This window comes from Polypterus senegalus, chromosome 9, assembly GCF_016835505.1.
Source record: "Polypterus senegalus isolate Bchr_013 chromosome 9, ASM1683550v1, whole genome shotgun sequence".
Taxonomy (NCBI): Eukaryota; Metazoa; Chordata; class Cladistia; order Polypteriformes; family Polypteridae; genus Polypterus; species Polypterus senegalus.
Genome location: NC_053162.1, coordinates 8978499 through 8994476, shown reverse-complemented (window position 1 = coordinate 8994476; position 15978 = coordinate 8978499). Strand labels below are relative to the sequence as shown.

General features: G+C 41.8%; 1 protein-coding gene across 2 annotated transcripts in view; it reads right to left on the bottom strand.

Moving 5' to 3' along the window:
- Positions 1-12769, bottom strand: part of golga1 (golgin A1) — a 128825-nt gene extending 116056 nt beyond the window's left edge. For both annotated transcript variants that reach the window (XM_039762686.1, XM_039762687.1), the window contains exon 1: positions 12610-12769. The gene's annotated coding sequence lies outside the window, so the exon portion shown is untranslated. The remainder of the gene's footprint in view (positions 1-12609) is intronic.
- Positions 12770-15978: the final 3209 nt, after the last annotated feature.

Sequence of the window (15978 nt, the reverse complement as noted above, 5' to 3'; positions counted from 1 at the left end):
CCGTGTAAAAAAAAGCAGTACATCAACAAACTGTCCAAAGAAGTGACCTCTTGAAGGCCTCAGGGAAGGTGGAGAAGAAATTTCTCTGCCATTCAGAAAATGAATGCAATTAAGCAATTGACAAAATAATTTCTAGTTCAATATGTGCAAGGCATGTCATAGTTCAACAAGAAACAGTTCATCATTCATGTATGTTTTGTCTAATATTATGTAAAACTAGCTGTCCCCTGCTGCTCCACCCATGTAGTGGTGAAATAGGACTTTAAAAATAAAAAAAGAAATAAAAAAAATACAGTGATCCCTCGTTATATCGCGCTTCGACTTCCGCGGCTTCACTCCATTGCGGATTTTAAATGGAAGCATATCTAAATATATATCACAGATTTTTCGCAGGTTCGCAGATTTCTGCAGACAATGGGTCTTTTAATTTATGATACATGCTTCCTCAGTTTGTTTGCCCAGTTGATTTCATACAACGGACGCTATTGGCGGATGGCTTAGAAGCTATCCAATCAGAGCATGTATTACGTATTAAATAAAACTCCTCAATGATATACGATATGCTTCCCGCGCGGTGCTCGATTGTTTGCTTTTCTCTGTCTCTCTCACTCTCTCTGACATTCTCTGCACCTGACGGAGGGGCTGTTTGCACAGAGGATACGGACGCTTCTCTAAAAAATGCCACTTTATCGTGGTGCTTCGGCATACTTAAAAGCACGTATTGATTTTTTGATTGTTTGCTTTTCTCTCTCTCTCGCTCTCTCTCTCTGACATTCTCTGCTCCTGACACGCATTCTTTGAAGAGGAGGATATGTTTGCATTTGCCATCTCTGTCTTGTCATGGAGCACAGTTTAAACTTTTGACTAAAGGGTGTTATTTCATGTCTAGAGGGCTCTAATAATGTTAACAGTGTGGGAGAGTTTATAAGGGCTTAAAATATATAAAAATAACCATACAAACATATGGTTTCTACTTCGCGGATTTTCATCTATCGCGGGGGGTTCTGGAACGCAACCCTTGCGATCGAGGTGGGATTACTGTAATTCTGGCCAAGTGGAAGGTAAGTACACTCTAACTTCAAACGTTGGCACTGTATCTGATCGTGTTCAGCTCTGACGGGAGAGCATCCCCCACAAGGAGAGAAGAACACATGGCCGTGATATCTCAGGCAATCAGCAGCTACCCTCTAAAACACATGGAGCTCTGATCTCTCTCTCAACAATGTTACTCCTTAACAATCTATAGATGATAATTTCTGCTGAACAAATGGGTATCGCTAGCTAACACATGGAGAGAGGCAGAACGACTTGAACAGAGGCTGGCGTGTGAGTGAGAAGGGCCCCGCCTACTTCCCCCCTTCCCTCTGCGTTTCTCTCAGATCCGCGCAAATAAATCGGTACCGCAAGCAAACTTTGATACTTAGTGCGATGAGAGAAGTTGCAAAATCAACGGGAATGTTCAAGCAAATTACAGGAAAAAACCCGATCAAAATCTGTTAAGCAGTGTATATACTTTCGTTTAACTTCTCCCGTGGATAAGTTGGGGCTTGATTTTACCATATAATTTCAGGTATTTTATAATGCCAGTTGTATTAAGTCAAATGCGGGAAAACTCACACTATTGGTCCAAGAGATTATGATATGCTAACGCCCACCTGAGAGAGTAACCACGGCTCACACTGCCTTTGTTTTTTCTTTGTATTGTGCCTACGTGACCACACGGTGATACCTGAACTATTATGAAGAGACGTTTGCACTGATTTATGTTTTTTGCATCTTACATCCTCATACAACTTTATCGTAAGAGCATCCCTTACCTACGATGCAGTGTTCGATCAGAAGAAAACATGAAGCTGGTTTTAAATTAAAAGTCGTTGAGGTTGCAAAAGGAATTTGTAACTGAGCTGCTGCAACAAAATTCAATGTGTCTGAGGAACTGATATCAGACTGGAAGAAGCAAGAAGATGTATATAAAAAAAAAAAATTTTTAAATTAGGTGTTGTATTTTTGAACGGGCGTATAAGTCAAGGTCTAATTTTATGATCGATTTTTCAGTTTTCAAGACCCGACTTATACGTCAGTATATATGGTAGTTCTCTTGTTCGCTAGCTAAGTGGATGCAAGATATGCCCTGAGGCTGATGCATGAGTAATGAGGTCCCTGACCCCCTCCCCTCGGTACGCTGCATGTCTCTCGGATTTGCGCAAATAAATCACAACTGCAAGAAAACTATGATACTTAGCACAACGAAAGAACTGGAATGTTCAAGCAAATTATAGAAAACAACCCGATCTAAATCTGCTAAGTAGTTCTCTCGTGAAAAGTGAACAGACATACAGAAAGACGTTGGAGTTTTTAAATTATACATTTTAGATATACTCCGAGCAAGATACAAACTGTAAGCAATGCCATCAAGCATCCATATTGCTGGTCACATGTATTTGGGAATGTTGTATACTCAGATCATTTTGGACAGCCTTGGATTAAAAATGGCTCCGGATTCTGCTGACCTGGAGGAATCCCAATGAACCTTGTATAACACAGTGGGAAAGTGATGCTCTATTCATCCATACATTTTATTAACCTGCTTAACCAAAGCAGGATCATGGGGCAGCTGGAGCCTATCCCAGCAGTCATCAGGCACAAGGCAGGAACAATCAGTGGACCTGTGAACTGCAGGGTGAATGAACACACACACACACAGAGCTGCACATATCTTTGACTATGATATAATTTCTCATTCTGTTTTATTATTAACTCAAATTGGAAAATTCTAATTTTCTTTATGAGGATCTGTTCAGAATTTTTTTCCAAATTTCACAAGAACTCATTATTATTATCAATTTATTTTTGTATAGCCCAAAATCACACAAGGAGTGTCACAATGGGCTTTAGCAAGCCCTGTTTTCTGACAGCCCCCCAGCCATAATACTCTAATAAGACAAGGAAAAACTCCCAAAAAAACCCTTGTAAGAAAACCTTGGGAAAGGCAGTTCAAAGAGAGTCCCCTTTCTTGGTAGGTTGGGCATGCAGTGAGTGTCAATAAAAAAAAAGGGCATCAATACAAAACAACACACAGAACAGAACACAAGTCATCCTAAATCTTCTTTAATAAAACCCCTGTGTGCGTCCAGGTGTCCGTATGTGTGTGTCTTCTGGTGAAGTGCGCATGCGCGAGGCCATACGGCACGTGTTCAGTCTCTTCCTGTGCATTCCCTGTGCAGAGAGAGACAGACAGACACACAGACGTGCGAGAGACAGACACACACACAGACACACACACAGGCGTGCGCAAGACACACACACATACACACAGGAACGCGCGAGACAGACAGACACACACACACACGCACGCACGCAAAGGCACGCACGAGACAGACAGACACACACAGGCGAGAGAGACACACAGACACAGAGGCACACGCTTACGAGAGACACACACACGCAGGCCCGCTTACGAGAGACACACACACACAGGCCCGCGACAGAGACACAGACACACACAGGCGCGCGCGTGCATTGTTGCAATGTTACTTTTCTTGGTTGTTTATTAAATTACGGATTTTTCAAATGTTCATTTTTTTCCCCTGTGCTTAAAACTCATTAAAAAAAAGTGTTGTTAGCGAGCGGTTCGTAGCGCTATAGCGCGAACTCTTGCAGTGTTAGTTTTCTCTGTTGTTCAAGGTTTTCAATGTTTTTACATTTAGTTTACTATTACGCTGTGCATTCAATGGTGTAATTAACTATATTTGTGCTTAAAAACTTAAAAAAATATATATATTTACATACAGTTCATATGGTCTGGAATGGATTAATTCTATTTACATACAATCCTATGGGAGAAATTACTTCGGTTCACGACCAAAACGGGTTACAACCAGAGTTTTGGAACGAATTATGGTTGTGAACCGAGGTTCCACTGTATTACTGTCAGACAGAATTACAGGCATTTTACGAAATACAAACCAGTATTACTGCGAGAGAAAATGAAAGGCACACAATTCAGTGACACATATTACAGCCACATACAAGGTCCCTTGCCATTTAATATAGAATGTTCCTACTAATGTTTATGCACTACTGTTCTAGCACCCGTTATTGTAACAGACTTAATGTCTAGTACAATATAATAGTGCAATAGAAATATTACAAGTACAGAGCAGAATTCAACAGTAGATGATATCCCATAATAGGATCTGGACACCTCGGCCATCAAGCTGCCTCCCCCTCTTGGCCATTCCACTGCTGAGTGAGCTGAAAGGACCCTGTTACCCGAGGATTCCAGCGATCAGAATATTAAATTGTAAAGCTAGCACACCATGTCTGAGCAGAACTAATTATTTTATCTGCTGTTATTTTTCTTTAAATGGGGCTCACTTATTGCCCAGCTGTCCAAGTTTGGTATTGGTTGAGTGCTGAATTTCTGTTTAGTGGATTGCGTTTGGATTTGTTTTGACTGGACCCGTTGTGTTATTGTGCTTGGTTCTTTAAATAAAATCATAAACTTAGATAAAGGGGCACCTGCTATAAGATATGTTCCAGTATAAAACTCTTTTTCCGCCTCTCAAAAATATGTGGTTTTTCCACAAAAAACAAGCACATAGATGATGTGAGTGTCTCAAAGACCATCACAAACCATGGGTGACATTTGAGGTATATGCACTGTTAAAAGCCCACAATGCTGCTGCTGCCTTTAGATTGGGTGACAAGGTAGCCCTGAGGACAGTAAGGGCAAACCTATCATGGGGCATCAAATCGGCTAAGCACGAGTACGACAAGAAAATCCACAGCCACTTTCAGGACACCAGAGACACACACGGTGCATATGGCAGGGAATCCAAGATATCGCAGTCTATAAGACCATACTACCTGTGCAGAGCCAGTGCCTCCCCTCCTGATGTTTTAGATAACTTCTGCAAGTGGTTTGAAGCCCTAAACGACATGCCGGAGAGGAAGTCCATCTCTTTTAGCAAAAGGTACCAAGTTTGTCCTCTGCTGATGTAACAAGTTTGTTGAATGTAAAACCCACATAAAACCTGCTGGATCAGACAAAAATAGGGAATGTGTAAACCAGCTGATGAAGGTCTTTACAGACATCTTCAACATTTCCCTGAGGCAGGCACTTGTCCCAACGTGCTTCAAAACCACCACCATCATCATACCTGTGACAAAGAAGTCCTCCATCTCTTGCCTCAACGACTATCGCCCTATAGCAGTCACACCTAACATCAAGAAGAGCTTCGAAAGACTAGTCCTGGGCCACCAAAAAGCCAGACTTCTCAAATCACATGACCCTCTCCAGTTCACCCATGACCTGAAGCGCTCCACTAAAAGACCCCATATTGACTACTTTCATCTGGCCCTGTCCCATCTAGACAAAAGAGACACAGTAGGTTAGGATGGTTTTTCACATGTTTTAGTTCCGCTTTCAACGGCATAATACTTCAAACGCTCAAAGGGAAGTTGGGTCTGCTACGCTACAACACTACTCTATGCAACCTGATCGTGGTCGTCCCGATAGAGAGACCCCCAACAGACAGTTCACATCAAAAGCACCATCTCCAGTATCCTTACGCTAAGTGCTGAGCATTGGCAAACCAGTCTCCCCTGACCAAAGTCAGTGTACTCGGCCCACTTCTGTTCTCTTGGACAACGGCACAGCTCCGTACAGCTCTAACACCATTACTAAGTTTGCAGATGACACAACGGTGATGGTTCTCATCAGCACTGAAGAAGAGGCAGAGGTACAATGATTGGTGGACTGGTGCATGTGCAACAAGTGTTCTCTTAATTTGGATAAAACGAAAAGAGACGATTGTTGACTTCTGGAAGGACCTCACTATGCCAACCCCACTGCACATCGAGGGCTCTGTAAAAGAACTGCTTAGGAGCACCAAACTCCATGGTGTGCGTCTGGCAGCTGGGCTTCCTCGGTCAAATAACAGCACCGTCACAGCCAAGAAGGTCCAGCAGTGTCTCCACTTCCTGTGGTGGCCAAAGAAGGCAAGACTACTTAAACCCCCCACCCCAATTCTCACTATATTTGACCCTTTAACACACCATACGTCATAAATCTGAGTGGACACTGTGCGACACAGATAGAATGAGACTTAGAACCTCCAAATCAGACATCATCACCCTTACCTTGGGGGTCTTGTTCACAAGTAAAGGTAGGGAGGGATTGTGCCGGCAAAACAAAATCCTCGCTGCAGCCAGTGGTATCATACACGTCTCTGGAGACAACCAAACAATGAATTTTGTTCAGAACCGGATGGGAACAAGTGGATGGCTCACCGAATGTCACATTTCTACACCAATCCAATGCCTTGTGAAAATGGCGCTCAAAGCAAAGGAGAACAATTTGAAACTGCAAAGATCAGAGGTGCTGTCGTTCACCCGGTCCGACAGACAGCAAGTGTCTCTTTATGACGAACCGTCTGCAGTCAAAACATCACCTAAAAAACTTAAAAATGCAGATGATCCGACCGCATCTCCTTAGTGTGCGTTCAGATTCCACCCCCCTTCACAACGTGAGCAGCGTTATACGTCCTACGAGAAAGAGATATAACCACGCCCGGGGCCAGAAATAAAGGACAAAGAGTAGATGACAAAGTAGAACCTCATAAAGAATTCAAAAATGTTGGCGTGGTACACGTGCACAGCAAGTTAGACACAATAGAAGTACGAAAATTCTCAAAAAAAGGAAAGATCGCATTAATACAAACAAACGGAAATTATTACTCGGTGAAATAACGGAACAGCAAAAAGAAATCAAATATATTGTTCGGATTTAAACTTTAAGTCGGAGACTAATTCGTGTTTGCCAGCGAGAATTAAAAGATTCCAAAAACGTTGGCATGTTATGAAGTCCCGTGAGACGGAGACTTTTAACACGAGATTCTTTCAAGTCACGCTACTTTAAATTTTATACGTTCAAGATGACACGTCAACGACAAAGCGAAGAAGACAGAGCATGGACAAACATTCGAGAAAGTCGTTTTATTTATTAGAGAGAGAAAAAAAACGATACTCACTCACAGGCAGTTATAAGTTGCGTTGTCACGATGTACAAACACGGAATCAAAATTCAATGCGATCTTGAAGAAAAGTTACTTCCAAATATTGTTTTCACAAAAGTTTTTAAGTAAAAGTGAAAATAATGCATATACAACAATTCCCATGAAAATGACAATCTCTTTAAATTGTATATCCGGTAAACCAAACCTGGTGGTGGGCGAGCGAAGACAGGAGGGGGTGGAGCCCCGTAGTACCTTTTAAAAATAAACATAACCCGATGCAGCGGAAAAACCTTTTCATGGCATCAGATTTAAATTGGCATTCAACAGCATTAATGGATGAATAGTAAACACGAACGATATGTCGCTGCAGGTTCTGCGTGTGCTCTCTGTTGTTCAGCATTACAATGATGGTGTAGGAGCCGATGTGAGCCTGAATGAAATGTCAGTTGATTTCATGCAAATAAGAACTGCAAAACGCGCACTTGAAGTAAACGGCGGGTCACACTCCGTCAAAAGGACTACCGTTAAAGAGAGCGGATAACAAGGAGCCACAGGAGATGCGTATTTCAGGACTCAAAATACCCAAATCAACAAAATCTGCCTAATAAAACTAGCAGATGCACAGACGAGGATGCACAACATCCACCTTCTGACTGGACGTCTACACAACTAACTAAAGAAACGTAACATTACCGTCCAATTGAAAATGCAAACATGCAGTGACTAAATAGCTGCATAGGCTTCATATGTTGTATATCCATAGAGCACAATGCTTATCGATTTGCTGTTGTTATGCCATACAGCGTGGAAATTAAGTATTGAACGCGTCAATGCTTTTCTCCATGAATATATTTCTAATGGGGCTATTGACATGAAATTTTCACCAGATGTCGGTAACAACCCAAGTAATCCACACCTACAAAGAAATAAAGAAGTCCATAAATTAAGTTATGTGTAATAAAGTGGAATGACACAGGGAGTAAGTATTGAACACGCTTACTAAAATGTAATTCATACTTAGTAGAAGAGACTTTGTTGGTAAGGACAGCTTCTTCTGTACGGAGAAACAAGTCGCCTGCGTTGCTCAGGTGTGATTTTTTGGCCACAAACTGTCTTCAAATCTGGAAGGTTCCGGGGGTCTCTGCTATGAACTCTGATCTTCAGTTCTTTCCTTAGATTTTCAAATGGATTCAAGTTGGCGGATTGACTCGGCCGTTCTAGCAGCTGGATTCTCTTTATTCTCTGAAACCAATTGAGAGTTTCCTTGGCTGTGTGCGTCTTGCGGAAATGTCCCCCCTCGTTTCATCTTCAGCATCCTGGTACAGTAGATAGCAGCAGATTCTGATCAAGAATGTCCCGCAAAATTTCTCCATTCATCCTTCCTTCAAATATATGAAGTCTGGTGTGGTGTTTTTGTTGTGGTGTGCAGGGCAAGTTCTCCTTCAAACACGGTGTGTGCATTGACCTCCAAACAGTCCCATTTTGGTCTCCTCTGACCAGATTCTCTTCTCCTAGTATTTCACTGGCTTGTCCAAATGTGGTGCAGTAAACTTTACACGACCTTCAACCTCCTTTGTCTTCATCAGTGGAGTCTTGCAAGGTGAGCGTGCGTAGAGGCCATGGCGGTGGAGTGCATTACTTACAGGACCTGCTAATTGCGGGTCTTTCTGAAGCTCTTGGCGAGTGGTCCTGGGCTGTTGGACAACTCTTTTGATTATTCTTTTGACAGCAGTCTTGCAAGATTGTGGCCAGTTTATGGTGAAATGATCTTCTTTCCAGTTCCGGATTATGGGCCTAATGGAGCTCAATGGAACATTCAGAAATTTTGAAATACGTCTGTCACCAATGTTATCAGGATGTTGTGCAAAAATAAGGCTGTGAAGGTCTCGAGAGAGCTCTGTGCTTTCAGCCATCATGAGATGCTCCTTGTGTGACACCCTGGGAATGAGAAAACTGTTTATGGGCCGTCAATGAGGACTAATAGGCACTGGCACTGATAAGGGGCTACCAGGATTGCTTTCCAAATACAGACAGATGTCAGCTGCTTTCTCGGCTTTCCAGGCCTTTTTGCTCCTCCTTTTCTTCACGTGTTCAACACTTATTCCCTGCGTCATTCCACTTAATTACACATAACTTCATTTATGGACTTTGTATGTGTGGATTACTTGGGTTGTCACTAACATCTGGTGAAAAAAAATTTTTTTTTTGTTCTTTATTTCGCCTTATACAATTTCTTGTATTAGGCATTTGTTAGGTTTCGCATAGCCCTTGGGGTCAGAGCGCAGGGTCAGCCATTCTACAGCACCCCTGGATCAATTACAGGTTAAGGGTCTTGCTCAAGGGCCCAGCAGAGTAGGAACTCTTTTGGATTCGGACCGGCAACCTTCTGGGTACCAGCGCAGATCCTTAGCCTCAGAGCCACCACTCCGCCATGATTTCATGTCAGTAGCCTCATTAGTAATATATTTACTGAGTAAAACGTTGACACGTTCAATGCTTATTTTCCCCAGCGATGCAACAGTTAAGATGACAGAGAGATATTGTAGCAAACAGAGGCACATCTCAAACATTTCCATCCTGTGTAACTGTAGTGATCTACATGTGTATGTGTCTTGTCTGCCACTGTGCTCATTACAATTAGCAAATTAATTATTAAGCTTCAGTTACCTTGTGCTGCTGAGCTCCTGAATGGATAACAACAAATTCAGCTTTGTATTTTGTCTCCGCTTTTGTTGTTTCCGATGCGGACGGACAGCAAATCCAGGTTCGGTTTGCATAGGAAAGAGTTGTAGCCTAATGGACTCAACTTCCTTACGACCTTCTGGAGGATGATGGTGTTGAAACTAATTGGACATTAATAGCTCCATGTCTGATGACCAGAGTAATACCTTAAGGCTGCTCTTCTCTCTGGCCAGCTGAGACTGCATCTTTATGGCCTCACGATCCCCTAATGCACTAATCTGCACCCCAAGGTGGTCTCTCTGGCAGATGATCTGACTGTTTTTATTTCCCATCCATCATATGTTCAGTCATTAAACCACTGCCAGGATAATTCTAAGATGTCATCTGCAAAAGTTACCTGGTCAAAAAAGGAATGCATTTCTGGTTGGTAACTGTAAGACCACCAAGATAGGTGGATTAGCAGATAATTTGGAATCCGTTATATCATTACAGAAGGACTTGGATAGCATACAGGCTTGGGCAGATTTGTGGCAAATGAAATTTAATGTCAGTAAATGTAAAGAATTACACGTAGGAAGTAAAAATGTTAGGTTTGAATACACAATGGGCGGTCGGAAAATCGAGAGTACACCTTATGAGAAAGATTTAGGAGTCATAGTGGACTCCAAGCTATCAACTTCCCAACAGTGTTCAGAAGCCATTAAGAAGGCAAACAGAATGTCAGGTTATATAGCGCCTTGATGTGTGGAGTACAAGTCACAGGAGGTTCTGCTCAGGTCTTTATAACTCACTGGTGAGGCCTCATCTGGAGTATTGTGTGCAGTTTTGGTCTCCAGGCTACAAAAAGGACATAGCAGCACTAGAAAAGGTCCAGAGAAGAGCGACTAGGCTGATTCCAGGTCTACAGGGGTTGAATTATGAGGAAAGATTAAAAGAGCTGAGCCTTTACAGTTTAAGCAAAAGAAGATTAAAAGGTGACATGATTGAAGTGTTTAAAATTATGAAGGGAATTAGTCCAGTGGATCGAGACTTGTATTTTAAAATGAGTTCATCAAGAACACGGGGACACAGTTGGAAACTTGTTAAGGGTAAATTGCGCACAAACATTAGGAAGTTTTTCTTTACACAAAGAACGATAGACACTTGGAATAAGCTACCAAGTAGTGTGGTAGACAGTAAGACGTTAGGGACTTTCAAAACTCGACTTGATGTTTTCTTGGAGGAAACAAGTGGATAGGACTGGCGAGCTTTGTTGGGCTGAATGGCCTGTTCTCGTCTAGAGTGTTCGAATGTTCTAATGTAATGTTCTAACTCCCCTGACCTGCTAGGATGTCTTACAAGGAACAGGAAGGTCTCCAATACACACATTATATTGAAACTTTTAACCCACTGAGAATGTGACATGCCGGTTAAAAGCTGAAGTAACCTTGTCTCCTAATCACTATGTTGAAGAAAAACCCTTGAAGTAAATACACTGATTGACTTACAACGTGAATCGTTTTGTAACATGGTATTAATGAAGTTGGGAGAATCTTGAGCTTGAAAGTTTTTAGCTCAGGTGTATGTAAACTTACTGTGTGTTTGTACATTTTGTAGCCAGTTATAAAAACCCAATGCTGCCACAACAGCCAGAGTACAAAGCTCCAAAGACCCTGGGCTCAAGGTCACTGTGTGTGCTGACAAATGGAAGAGGGTTAAAGGCTTTGCCTCAGGTGAGGAGAAGCAAATTGACTGTGGCTAATGGAGTGGAAAAACAAGTCGGTTCCAATACAAGCAAACGATCAGACCTTGTGAACTTCCCATTGATCTCGTTTTCAATATTTGTTCACAATATTCTTTTTTAAAACGATTGAACGTGCGCATAGGTGTACCTGAAACTGGATGAACAGTCCTCCCCTGAAAGTGGACTCGGTGATCACGACCAGGGAATGTTATACGCTTTAAGCTTCACTGGTCACTTTGGCTGGGAGAGAAAACTAATCTCGTATGCGATTTCATTAAAAGGCTGCACTCCAACGATCACGTCGAATTCTCAAAGCCTCGATGAGATTATCCTCTTTTTCCTTTCAACTGCCGGGTAATCAGATGACTATGCGGAACCGTACTTTTCTCGTATTGTGCTGTTGTTGTTCTACGTGCAAGCACACCCTTCAAATTCACCCCAATAAGCACGCGAAGCTACGTTTCTGAGCAGGCCCGCCCCCGAGATTCTTGACAGACAACCCCGCTAGCCAATAAAAAAACGGGAATCTAACACCACCTCGAACCATTCCTCACGTGGGCGGGGCTTTAATCCTTTTAACAACTCGACTTCAAAGGCCTCCATTGGCACCTCTTAACACACTTACAAAAAGGTCCCAGCACCGTATCTGGTTCTGTTGAGTTACATTTTCTTGTGAAACACGTGCGTCACACGTTGCCCAAAGAAGTTTCTTTCAGGAAAGTCGTGCTGCTCAACCTGCCGCTGCGCGTCTACGGAAACCGCAATCAGACAAAAAGGTGCACACCGTTAAATATTCCATGGAGAAGCTCGATAACTCCCTTTTTTCAAATAATTAGCTTTGCACTTTGCATTACGTTTCTTCTTTTACCAAGTATCTCATCGGTGTTTCAATTCCCCAAACATCAAAAAAATATATTTCCACCTGCCATCCAAAATTACTGCATAAGAAGACTCCGGGATTTAAAAAAAAATAAAAGCACTTAACGATCTTCTTTCCTCTAAAGCAAATAGTTCAAATACTAAACAGTTGTAGAGTTTAATACTCTAATGAATCAGAATCGATCAAAAGCTTTGACATATTTGTGGTTCGAAATGTGATGACTAAATGTCCCCTGCTCAAGAAAACATAATAGCAGAGTCTGGATGACAGCGAGTTAACAACAAACAAAACCGTTTGTCACTTACTTTGTCGGATACCAACTGCAGCTGCCAACTAACACCCATTTCTGTAAATCACGACACCAGCGACTTCCTTTCTGTTATAAATGTATTGTATTGTATTATCCACTGCTATAATATTTTTTCCTCCCGTCTCCTCTCTCAACTTCTTCGCTTGTCTCTCCGGGTCGGTGTATGTGGCCGATGACGTGGCTTGGTGCGCCTGTGCTGATTGGTGGACGTTACCTACGTCACATTTTGCAGGCGGGCTGGGAGTAGTTAACTGTTGCATGGCGGAGTAGGTGGCTTCTCGTTTCTCTCCCGCATCCTTATCAGACCTGCTTGATCAAATTTGGGGCTGTCAGAACCTATCCCGGCGATACTCGGCGCAAGGTAGGGGAACCTCATTGGAGAGGACGCCAGTCCTTCACAGGGAGTTTTCTATTATTATTATTATTTTTAGGATATAAATATTACAATTACAGTAGTTGAGAATAAGCAATAAATGAATTAATCCCCAGGGCTACATTAGATGTTATTACATGTAAAACTTTACAAATACTAAAATGTCTAAATTAGTGTAAGACGCCCTAATTTGGGGTGATCATGAGATATATAATGATTTACTTCATGAGGTAAAAGTTCATAATAAATAAAATAGTTGAGTTATATATTTCAAATATTAAAACGACATTCCATACAGTAGTTTTAGGTTATCCTAATTTTTTTCTTATATCTCTGATATATCTTCTTCAGATATAATGGTTTTATTCTTGTTTTTCAGCGTCAGCTTCTTTGATTTTCATGGGTACAGCTCTTTTCCTCATGTTGAACGATGGCAACTGCAGACTCCAAAGGGAAGAAGCACGCGGAGGTATCTTATGAAGCCATGAAACCCACCTGACTATTGACAAACACCTATGACGCCAATTGTCATAAACATTATGGTGCCCTGAAATCAGGGGGTGCTCATATAGAAAATATGTTGTCATTTCTACATGGTGTAACCAAAATGTATTTCCAATCCCTTTGACAACAACAAAAACAGCATTTATTTCTATAGCACATTTTCATACAAATGATGTAGCTTAAACTGCTTTACAGGATGAAGAAGGAGAAAAAGGACAAAATATAAAAATAAAATTAGGCAAAACTAATTAACATAGAATAAAAGTAAGGTCCGATGGCCAGGGAGGACAAAGAAAAAAAAAAACAACCCCCTGACGGCTGGAAGAAAAAAAAAAAAAAATCTGCAGGGTTTCCAAGGCCACGAGACCACCCAGCCCCCTCTAGGCATTCTACCTAACATCAATGATCTCAATCAGTCCTCATGTTTTTCAGGCTTCACATGGAAAAATTTGATGATGATGATGGTCATGTGGACCACTGGCCTTCAATCCATCAATGTAGGGACTGCATTGTGCCCTGAGCAGGTGGTGGTGGCACAGATCGCCACCACAGAAACTGGAAAAAGACAGTAGGGGTTAGTATGGATTTCAGGGCCCCCCCAAAAAATAATTACAGGCATATACAGAATACAGCGTTGAACTGAAATGAAGCCATGAAAAAAGCCATGTTAAAATAATGAGTTTTTTTAAAGTGCTTCACCGTATTAGCCTGGAAAATTTCTATTGGTAAGCTACTGCAGATTTCAGGTGCCTAACAGCAGAAGGCCGCCCGCCCGCCTCACCACTTCTTTTAAGTTTAGCTCTTGGAATTCTAAGCAGACCCTCATTTGAAGATCTAAGTTTACGATTTGGAGTGTAAGGGGACAGGCATTCTGAGATATAAGATGGAGCAGATTATTGAAGGCTTTGTACATCATAAGCAGTATTTTAAAGTCAATTCTAAATGGCACAGGTAACCAGTGTAGTGACATCAGAACTGGTGTGATGTGCTCACATTTTCTCTTCCTAGTTAAGATTCTAGCAGCCACATTCTGTACTCGTCGTAAATGACTGATGTCTTTCTTGGGTGGTCCTGAGAGAAGTGCGTTACAGTAATCTAACCGACTGAAAACAAAAGTTTAAATTAAAAAAAAAACTTTAAATGAAAGCCTGCAATATGCCATTTAATCCTGTCTGAATTGTATGATTTTTCTGTTCTAAATATGTGATTACTGAGCTTACCAGTGTGTTCTTTCTTCTTCATGATATTCCAGACAGTTGGTTTTGTTCACCGTAAGGTCTCACTGATGTCTCCAATGGTCTTATTCTTCTTTTTCAGTCTCATGATGGCTTCTTTGACTTTAATTGGCACAGCTCTTGTCCTCATGTTGAACAACGGCAACTACAGACTCCAAAGGGGAGAAGCAAGCGGAGGTATCTTATGAAACACACTTGAGTGATCACAAATATCTGGAACGGATATTGTCCTAAACATTATGGTATCCTGAAAAAAATATTGGATTTAGGGGCTTGTAGAAAAAGTATGTTGACTGAAATATATTCAAATCCCCTTAAATGAAAGTCTGCAAGTTGCACTTTAATCACAGGCCTGAATTATTTGATTTGTAATTTCAAGCTGTAGAGCTCTTTGGGATAAATCAAATAAAAATGTGCCTTTGTGCCAAACATTATGGAGGGCAATGTCAGCGTTACAAATTGTATTATAGGACCCGAGTTCCCAGAGCACTTAAACGTTAGCAGCATCGGTGCATCATAATAGGTGATGTCCATCTCTCAGGTGTCCATTCTTGTTGATTAAGCAGTGACATCTTGCTTGTAGCTGCCTGTTTCCGTCCCTCTCGGGGGTCTGTGTCACACCCACTCTCCGGCCCCCCTGCAGCTCTCTCTTCCCTCAGCTCCCAGCTTAAACTGGCATGTGGGTTTTATAAGACCACCACTCCTGCTGTTGGTCAGACGCAGCCAACAAGCACGTTAACTTACTTCTTCTTACGTACTTACGTACTTCTAAAATTTTTATTATGCTGTATTTAAGGATTTGTTCTGTTCTGTGTATTGTATTGTATTGATCCCCTTCTTTTGACACCCACTGCACGCCCAACCTACCTGGAAAGGGGTCTCTCTTTGAACTGCCTTTCCCGAGGTTTCTTCCATTTTTCCATACAAGGTTTTTTTTTGGGAGTTTTTCCGTTGTCTTCTCAGAGAGTCAAGGCTGGGGGGCTGTCAAAAGGAAGGGCCTGTTAAAGCCCATTGCGGCACTTCCTGCGTGATTTTGGGTTATACAAAAATAAATTGTATTGTATTGTACTGTAACTTCCTTGCAAGGTGAAGGTCCCAACTTATGATCTTTTGGTGACGACCTTCTAGCCCAGTGGTCTCCAAATTCACCTCTGGGGACCCTCTGTGGCTGCAGGATTTTGTTCCAATCAGATTCACAATTGGTGATAAAAACTGATGTCATTTAATAGGTGGTCTTTTTTTTTCTCTTCTC